This window comes from Botryllus schlosseri, chromosome 1 (genome assembly GCF_051294905.1).
Source record: "Botryllus schlosseri isolate E-star chromosome 1, Bs_hap1, whole genome shotgun sequence".
Lineage (NCBI taxonomy): Eukaryota > Metazoa > Chordata > Ascidiacea > Stolidobranchia > Styelidae > Botryllus > Botryllus schlosseri.
In genome coordinates, this window is record NC_137236.1 from 38,194,425 (window position 1) to 38,204,825 (window position 10,401).

Sequence of the window (10,401 nt, forward strand, 5' to 3'; positions counted from 1 at the left end):
CTAATGAAAAAGTAAGCTAATGAAAAGTAAGCTAATGAAAAGCTAATGAAGCTAATTAAAAGCAATTAAGGTAATGAAAAGTAAGCTAATCAAAATCTAATGAAACAAGGTAATGAAAAACTAATGAAGCTAATGTAACAAGGAAGCTAATTGAACACCACGCATCGAAAAACTTCGCTGATTGCAATTGCTAAATGTGTGCGTTTGTTGATTGACGCTGAATTGGTATCTTTGAAATAATAATTATTAACCGACATCAATGCCAGCCTCGTTTATAAATAAACTATGCTGCGAGTACTATCTCGCGATATTATTGAAAATACTCGTGATATACTCATTTACGACTATGAAAATGTTGCTACTTTATCGTTCCCAATGACTATGAAAATTATTATATTTGGAACCACTACACATCGCCGATTTTAGGTTGAACATTGTGCCAATGAAAACGTAGCTTTCTCTTTACAAAATATATTGACCCTACATTGCTTAACTAGACCAGTTATAGAACTTTTTCTCTCCTGCGAACTGTTTGCTCTGGTTAAACCTGTACTCTACCAAACGATAGCTGTCCCGACAACCCATAGCCGCAGGCGCGTAACATCAGTGCCGATATCCAGTCTGGTTAAAAAGGTACGATAACGACAGAAAAGGAATCCGTCGTGAAAAAATCTGTCAACTCATTTAGCGGATCACCGGTTCGTTGAGGCAACCTCACATTCGGGAGAAACCGAAATACGCCATCTCATCCTTGCTGTTCATGTCATTGGGTGATAATTTTCAGTTTTGAAACACGAGCAAGCGTAACACTGTATTGAAAAATATAGCAACATATAAAACGAAACTGAGCATTCACTTGCAGAAAATTACGACAACGAAAGGAAATACGCCAAAATGGACAGGGATTTCAGTACTTGCAGACAGAAAATGTTGTACATGTTGTATATGTTCAATTGTTCATGCTGGCAGTATAGGCACAATTGCTGCAAATGTACAGTGCATTTATGAACTTGATTTTCTTTAGTTACAGCTCAACGAACTTTTCTTTTGCATTTAGTTCCTCCTGGCTTGCTGCCACTTCGTTTCGAAGGATTATGCGCCATCAATTGCCCATCAGTGGAGAGTGATAATGATTTAGGCAGCTTACAGGCTGTCGGGGCGGGAAAATTCATTAACTGCTGAAATGAACGGTCTTGCTCGTCTTTTGGCATGTCGTCCCAATCCCAAGGAGATACCAAATACTTTTTACAATTCTCAGCAAGGGTAAAAGTACCACGGCCTGTGATACTCTTTCGTACATCCAAGTATTGTGAAGTGATCGCTGATTTGAGTAGATTAATTAGATCTGGTAACTTTTTCTTTTTCCAATCTGTCAATCGCTTGAGAACATGGTTCATGCTCTCGCAGTTGTTATTGGTGAACCATTTGTGCTCGGCGCCGATAAAGCTACGCATTTGCCAGACCTTTTTTCGCAACAACGGTAGCAATCTATTTTGTAAGTATGTGACCAGCATTGGGCATATGCTATGGCACCTAGTGAGTAGGTCTTCTTCTCTTCGATTAAATTCAATTTCGTCCTTGCTATCCAACAGATTGAAGACTTGATTCACCAGACTTTTTCTCAAATGCTTGCTTGCACCGATGCCGTGCTGAAGTTTGTCGACCAAATTTGTCTTTAAATGATTGACACAGAGAACGTGCTTGCAGTTTTTGAACGAATTTTCTATTGCTGAGTGTAGTGCAATTTCGTCGTCTGTCCCCACGACAAGGTGATCGAAAGTACCTCCTATAACGGAGCTAAGATGACTGAAGAAGTCGTTAAATGTCCCTCTATCTGACCTATGGTGGAGATATATGGGACCAATGAAAATCGGATTTTCCTGCGTTCTGGTGCTAATCATCTTCACGTTTTTGAAAACTGCTACAGTAGCGTACACATTGCCTAGGTTGTATGTCTTGTCAATTCCAAGTACAGTTTTTCCAGTACAACACATCTTTTTAAGATCTGTTATTTGATCATCGGTGTATACAATTATGCTGGATGCTTTTGCTGGAGAATGGATGACTCTTCTCACAAATTTTTCCGTGTGCATCATGTTTATGACATCCAAAAGTTCGTCTGCATAACAGTCTCGCGAGTAGTTATATAGATCGGTCGTGACGGGCTATGGGGCTCTTATGGGCGGGGTGGCATGCTAACGAGAAACCGGGGGTGGCATGCTAACGTTTTCGTCTTATGGCGGGGGTGGCATGCTAACGTTTTCGTCTTATGGTGGGGGTGGCATGCTAACGTTTTCGTCTTATGGTGGGGGTGTCATGCTAACGTTTTCGTCTTATGGGTGCGGTCGCATGATAACGCGAAACTCGTGGTGACATGCTAACGTTTTCGTCTTATGGGTGCAGTCGCATGATAACGCGAAACTCGTGGTGACATGCTAATGTTTTTGGTATACGTGCGGCGACATGCTAACGACGATAAATGTGTCTGTCGTGTATTCTTACGGTATCTGTGGTGATTCACCATGTGTTCTTATGGGTGCGGTCGTGATTCGCACTTTCAGACATCTCTCGCGTGGTGTTGAATATGTACGAGTCACCAACAATAACCGCACAAACGGAAACGCGGTTTGTTGTGAGGATTAAGCAGTGCGACCTATATTTCGAATGACCTGCGTGCGGAATTGTTTCTCGTCCAGCCGCTACTATCGATGATTACACTATAGACCGGTCAGTGTGAAATAATTTGATCGTAAATTATAATATATGATGTAGTTTAGTCGTGTCAAATGACCGATCGTGTTCCTCGCTATTGATTGCCACCTGAATAATACTTTCGACTTATTCGCTGTTTCGCACCTATAGAATAGTCTGCTGTTCACAGTCGCAACAAGAATCACAAGTATACACATTTACACATTCGTTTATTACTCTGAAATCAAACTCTTCACAAAAGCACGTACAATCGTATCATTCACTTTTTTATCATCACCAAAATTATCCAAGTATTCCTCGGTTGAAAACCCTTGAGCTCTTTTTATCAAGAATGCGATAGCATGATCTCCACACACATCCGAAGTTTTACTCTGTAGCTGTTTCCCAGTCACAGAAAATTCATCCGACTCCAGGAATTGGAATATCCGAGGTTTTAGTGGTCCGAAACCTAGCGAATCATGAAAATGAGTATCGTCATCTCTGTATATACACACCCAGTGAGACCCAGGCAAACTCGACTCGTCGTAATTAATGATGATAGCGAATTTTCCGCTAGTTGGTTTCTTTGGTAACTGGTCTACTGGATAAGTTCCTAGATATAGACTTCGTGTGTCAGGATGGTTATAGAGAATATCATTAATCTCAGACAGAGCCGGCGTAGACGGTGATTCCAATACCAACAACATGCTAACACTCCAAATAGGTGTGAAATAGTTTGCAAAGCCCCGCAATCGCTGACAACATAATGTCTCGGTCATAGCCATCTTTTGCGACTTGGCGCTACAGACATCGATCGCTCAAGCGTTGAAATTTTCGTAAGTAGTTTGTCACAGAACCGGATTTCACTGGTAAAATTTAATAAGTAACGAATAACAGAACCGTTGCAGCGGGTGATTGGAATACCGACAAATTATCACTTATTTCTGATCCAACCCTAATCCTTTGGGAAGTTGACGCTTATTCAAAAAGGTGTGAAATAATTGTAAAACCCTACGCCACTGACATGACAATGCATCAGACATAGCGATCTAGTTATAGCACGGGTCGGAATCCATTCGCGAGATGTTCTATAGGTAAATTGAGATAATCCGAGACCGAATATTTTGACTTTGGCGTAGTGTGAATTGAAATAGGATTGACAAACATGACTACCATCTTTCCAAGTACCATTTCGATATTATACACACATTGATTTGAAACAAGTAATGGAACATTACAACTCTATTCACGATCCGACTTTCGGTTTGTCAAAGAGACATTTTAACATCTTACCATACTCAAAAGAATTATTCATAATATTAACCGATGTTAAAAATATAGTTTTCACTTACTTGATTATATTACTACAACTTGTAAACTTTATTAATTCATCCTGGTGAACACGAATAGTGTTGCTTGCTTGTAATATTCACATATTGATCTGAATAATAACAACTCATGAGAACCTACAACTTTATTAACGAACTAGTTATTTTTTACGAAACTGGAAATGCAAACTCTATTCGTCTCGACATCTCAACATCTTACAACACTCGAAAGAGTCAATTATGAAAACACTGCCAAGTAAATCCGTTGTACTGTAAAAGCGATTGATAGTTTTCACGACGCGACAACTACAAATCAATGCTTGCGACTTGCGACTAACATTGAGTGTACGAGATTTGAATATACGAAAAATAACCGAGAATTAATTTTTCGCAGATGAATCCGTATACTTTAATGTAAGCTATCATAAGACAAGTAAGTCCTTTACGATGACATTGATTCACAATCCGATATTCTCATTATACACATTTTGAAATCCCATCATACCCATTTTCGAAATCAACTCTTAACGAAAATACGAATAGTCGTGGCAACTCGATTATAATCAAAGTAATTCATGATTATACAGATTGTATTACACCCAACACCAAAACAAAAGGACTTTTTAGTTGATTAAATTCATATCATTCGTCTTCAACTTGTGTCTTTTCTAGATTGCACGGACCAATTCGTTACGAGCGAGTTGCAACCAAAGTTAAGAAATCTTTGTGAAATCTTTGGATGAATATAGCTAACACAATCACTTATCGCTGTTTCAAGTATTTCACAGGTGTGTCGCCTATCTAAAAGTATGCATGCGTTCGATTCCCGTACCGACTGTCGCGGTATTTATGAATTAAGGTAAAGATGAAGCACCAGTGTCGTTGCTGTCGGAATTCGTGACGGCGAATTGAAACATACACGCATTACACAGTGTGAAAATATCACTTTGGATATCGAAGGGTGATTAATACTTAATCCGTCCACACTCTCTATAGAACGCGCTAAATGTAAAATATCGTGAGGTTACACTCTAACACTTTGATCATTACAAAAGCAAATTGGTATATGTTTGCTAGAAGCATCCTGTTCAACTAGAAGTGTCTAGTACACAACACTCGTAATATCAAAGAAATACTTGCTACACTGTAATTCACTTAACGTGTTTTGCATTGTTGTTCATTTGTAGTATTGATTGTTTTTGAACCCCCAAATAATAATTCCCGACATGAAACCAAACCGCTGAAAGTCGTTACCATCACAACGAAACAATTTGTACGATGTTTGTCAAATGCATCCTATAGTTAGGTGTACTAGAATTATTTGTGTAACACATACGCCGACAATGCAATCGAAAATTTTTCCGTTGTCATTCGCTAAAGTAAATGTCATCACAATACTCATCAAGCTGTCATCTGTAAATCAAGATTACATCCAACTTGTAACTGTATCGTTTAACTACCGGGTTGCATCAGTTTGCTATTTTTGTCATTTAGTGACTGCTAAACATACCAAACGATACACATTCACTTACGAAATACTGTGTTGGTCGTAATTTCCATCATCGTGATAATCGAAGTACATTTGTTTCGAATTCGTAACAGCCGACTATGACACGACGATCTTTGGAAAAGTTATGCTTGGAAGATTGGTTGTATATCACGAAAAATAATTACCACTCATATTGATACTGTTATCCCTTGTTCGGTATTTTCAAACGAGTAAAATTTATTACTTGAGTTACTCCGCTTACTATATTCAAATGTAAACACAGCTGTCTTTCAACATCACAAAGACATCGATATAAAGTATACAATCAAACGCAACAAGTTTTACTTTTGTAGGACACTAATTATTATTCCACGCATCTCATTTCATACTAAGTGTATATGAAAGATGTTCATGGTACACGAATATATTCGCTCATGCTACGAACATACGCAATGATTGGTGACGCTTTCACACTATTTCGATTTACTGTAACAAAAACAACAACAACAATTTTCACTCTCTTGACTTACGAAAACAACAGACGAACCTTCATTCAATATTTTGTTTTTGTCAACAAGTTACTTTTTCATGAGACCCCCACTACTCTTACAAAAGTACGAAAGATATTTACATCACACAAAGTAATCAACTTTACTCGATATTCTCACATTACGAAACTAAAGAATGGTTGGTTTGACTCTACAAACTGTTTCGTTACCTCAAGACCTTTATTGTCTGAATGGTTGTTCATGTGTCTTAAGAACCGAATAGTTCAACACAGCACTAGTACCAACAGAAACATCAGAGTTGTTTGCACAAAAGTTTGTATGTGTACAGTATGCGAATACCATGTGTAAGTCCAGCACAATTGCGGTATCCATCCGAGTTTAGTTAACACAAATTTATTACAACGGAGCCACGTAAACTTTCGTGAAAGAAAAGCATACTCACTTCCAGAGGGTTATTTCAACGCCATAGCAGTACTCCAACAACAAAGTACATATGTTTTCTAGTCACCGTCCTTACATATTTCACATAGATCAATCTACTTTGCTAACGAAAAGTGCTGAGTCACCACATGATTACCCTCACAACAAAACAGCTAGAAGATATTATCATACAAAAATATTTCTAACCCTTTGCGCACCAGTGACAAATCATACAACAAACATTTTTTGTGAGGTGAATTGCTGTTCAGTGCCAAGTCTACCTGTTGAAACGTACATTAAAACAACACAGTCACAATTCAATTAAAACCACGAATCTATTTTCATTTCGTTGCCTACAGAAAAATAAATTTTAATTTCCCAAAACATACTTGTAGTCAAGAAAAATTTTTATTAATCAAAATCATCGACTTCTGTTTACGGTGTTAGTGTGCGCATGTCATACACGTGGGGACCGTATTAAAATGGACACGACACGACTGAATGTAAGGAGATAGAAGTCTATCGCATAGATTTACATGTGGTCTTCGCTATGGTTTCAAAAAACGAATCATCTCTTTTGCGTTGATCTAGACCGAGCAAGTTAGTTAATGGCCATGATTGTGTTTGTCATATGCGAATGATAGGGTTACTGTCAAATCTACATACAACAACCTTCTGGTACTCAAAATAACAATTTCATTCTCTCCCTTCGTAGTCATATACCGCCAACTCGGCTTTTTTGTTCATCGACAGCGGCGTTTAACAAGACCAACTACACTGAACCCACGACGTTTACCTATGTAAAATTACCACTTTCACTTGACAGTCCGTCGTTTACCTGGCTAAACATATCATTTTCCTTTGGAGATCTGATGTTTACCAAGAGTAAGAAACCTTTTTCACTTGGAAATCTATTTTTTCCCTGGGTAACAAACCTTTTTCACTTGGAAATATATTTTTTCTCTGGTTAACAAACCTTTTTTCACTTGGAAATATATTTTTTCTCTGGTTAACAAACCTTTTTCACTTGGAAATATATTTTTTCTCTGGACAACAAACCTTTTCCCCCGGGTAACAAACCTTTTTCCCTGAGCAACAAGCCATTTTCACTTGGTGGTCCGTCGTTTACCTGAGTAAAAATATCATTTTCCTTTGGGGATCTGGCGTTTACCCAGTGTAACAATACATTTTCTCTTGGTCATCTAGCTTTTCCTAGAGTAACAAAACCATTTTCATTTTGAAATCTGACAAACACGCCTGACAATTTGGTATTTGTTGTATTGACGATAGTTTGAAATAGATTACAACGAACAGTGACGGAAATATACACAGACTACCGGTTTCAGAGTATACCTGCATCAGTCGTATCACATCAATATCATCGGTTAACCACATACAATATGCTCTTGTACACCGAAATACATGTTTTGGAAAATTGGACAATAGGCTTCGATAGTTCTGTGATGTCCGGGTTCGTGCTTTGGATTTTCCAGAGTCAAAATGTCTGAATAAAACACCTCCTTGACGATGGTTGGTATGTGGATAACGGTGTTCGGAAAACGGTTGGATTTATGTAACCCATCGCGATAACAACTCCAGGTCGAGTTTTCCTCCCGCACGTTTACTATATTGTGTCTTTATTGGTCACTGTATGTCTCGACATTCAGTTTGAAATCGGAAACCCTGATAAAGTACGTAACCGGATCCGGATATCAACTGTGAATCGATAAACCAATGAACAATATTCAAAGTAAACATGTTACACCCTGTGTTTCCACGACAAAATACCATCCAGACATACATCGCGCTTGTTTGCCCACACCAGTATACGCGCAAATGGAGGTGTGTGACATTGCATGCAATGTGTTGGTATACAAACATCGATCCACAGACATTATCATAACCGGTAATTTTGATGTAGATCGAATGTCACTCGAGACAACTTTGCGAAAAATGTCTCAGACTGTCGACGCGCTGGGGATCGCGAGCCTAACATGGATATAATTGAGCTAACGCAAAAACTCGCTGCGAATTCTTGTTATGATTGCGAGTTAATGAATCCGCGTAAACTCAAACAAACCACGTTCTGTGATAAAAGTGAATTGGACGCAAATGTGGAGGATCGCTTTTTCATCAAGTGTGAACAATTAAACACAGATCTATTTGAAATAACGAAGCATCCTCAAAAGATCGAGCAAGATAACTGCATTCAAGTATCGTTCTGGTTGTATAATAATGTCAAATTACGGATGTTGTCGTTTTTTTATGATTGTTTATGCAAATATTTTCGAGCCGACTGCTTCATGCTACTTTCGATGGATATCAACTCGTTTTTCATCGCGCATTCAGCACCGCTCGATGATATTCTCATTTCCGAGAAAAGGAACGAATTTTACTGTGATTACGAGAATTGGTTTCCGCGTTATTTTTGTGATGAGCATCGAAACGAATTCTTGACTGATCCGATTTCTTTTGACCGCTCGAGACAATGCTGTAAAGATGCGTATGCTCATTATCTTCATCAACCTGGTTTGATGGAAGTGAGATACGACGCCGATGCATCTTTCCACGCTCTCAATCGCTTTCACAGTGACCCAAGATAAAATAAATCACGGCGTTGAATGTTATTGTGGTGTACTTGTATATATTTTGTGTGACTTTAATTTATTTGTATATACTGTATGTTTGATGTGATTTATTTGTATTGTGTGTTCATGTATCATTTGTTTTCCAGATGGATAACACTATTACCTATCTAAAGTCTGTCATGTCGTTAGATTTTAATGGTTTACATGTAGAGATGATTACCTTGGAGCGGGAATTACCACAGTTCACGATTCTTGGTTCTACCAAACAACCCCCAATGTCGATGATACCCGATTGATGAAAAGCAGACCACCAAAACTTGTGATCGTGGTAAGGTCTATAGTTTGGTATAGTAACACTGTTAGATTTTAAAGCGCTATGAACGTATTATGAATCCTCTTATGTGATTTATTATTTTACAGATTGGGATCAGCTGCTTGACGACCTGAAGCATTCGTAACGCTACAACTTCCACTGACGATGAGAAACAGATGAAGATTTCATAACCCGGCGAAAATTGCTAAATCGAACTTTACTGGGTTTATATATTCCGCTAGAACAAGATGACTACAACAGTGGATATTCCCAACCTTGTTGATATATAAACACATGCACTTTATCGAGTTTCAATAAACAACAAACGATGGAATTGATCCACCCATTCGCGTGTATTGTGAGTGGTCCTTCAAGAAGTGGGAAGACTACTTTCGTTGCCAAGCTGATTAGACATGCGACATCAATGATTAAACCTAGTGTGTCCAGGGTCGTATATTGTTACAATAATTATCAGGAGGTTTTCAAGACGATGCATAACGTAGAATTCCACGCTGGTCTAGATATTTTAGAAGAGTTGAAGGTTTGCTCTGAAGACACCTTGATTATAGTGGATGATTTCATGACTGAGACAGCGAAAATTGCAGACTACTTTACAAGATTTTCTCATCATTCGGCAAAGTCAATTTGCTATATCACACAGAACCTGTATCACAAGGGTAAAGGAGCACGTGACTTGAGTCTTTCAAGCTCGTATATGGTGATTTTCAAGAATCCGCGCGACCAACAGCAGATCAGTTTTCTTGGTCGACAAATGTACCCAAACTCTAGATTTTTAACAGAGGCTTATCGTGACGCTGCTAGACGACCTCATAGTTATTTATTCCTCGATCTCACGCAAGAAGCACCTGAAAATCGACGCGTTATGACCAATATATTCCCTGGTGAAACCATGGTGGTTTATAGCCCGATGGTATAAATAGCCAAGCACAGAGACGACTTTAAACTCAAAATGACCAAGGTACCAGCTCGGACACGGCGGCATATTCCCACACTAGAGTTCCTACATAAAAGTAAACCCGAGATACGCAAGCAAATTATATCG

General features: G+C 38.6%; 1 long non-coding RNA gene across 1 annotated transcript; it reads left to right on the forward strand.

Annotated features, from left to right (window-relative positions):
• Nucleotides 1-8,445: 8,445 nt before the first annotated feature.
• Nucleotides 8,446-9,684, forward strand: LOC145449209 (uncharacterized). Its single transcript, XR_013918179.1, has 2 exons — nt 8,446-9,353; nt 9,446-9,684. It is a non-coding gene; the product is annotated as an uncharacterized LOC145449209 (long non-coding RNA).
• The last annotated feature ends 717 nt before the right edge of the window (nt 9,685-10,401 follow it).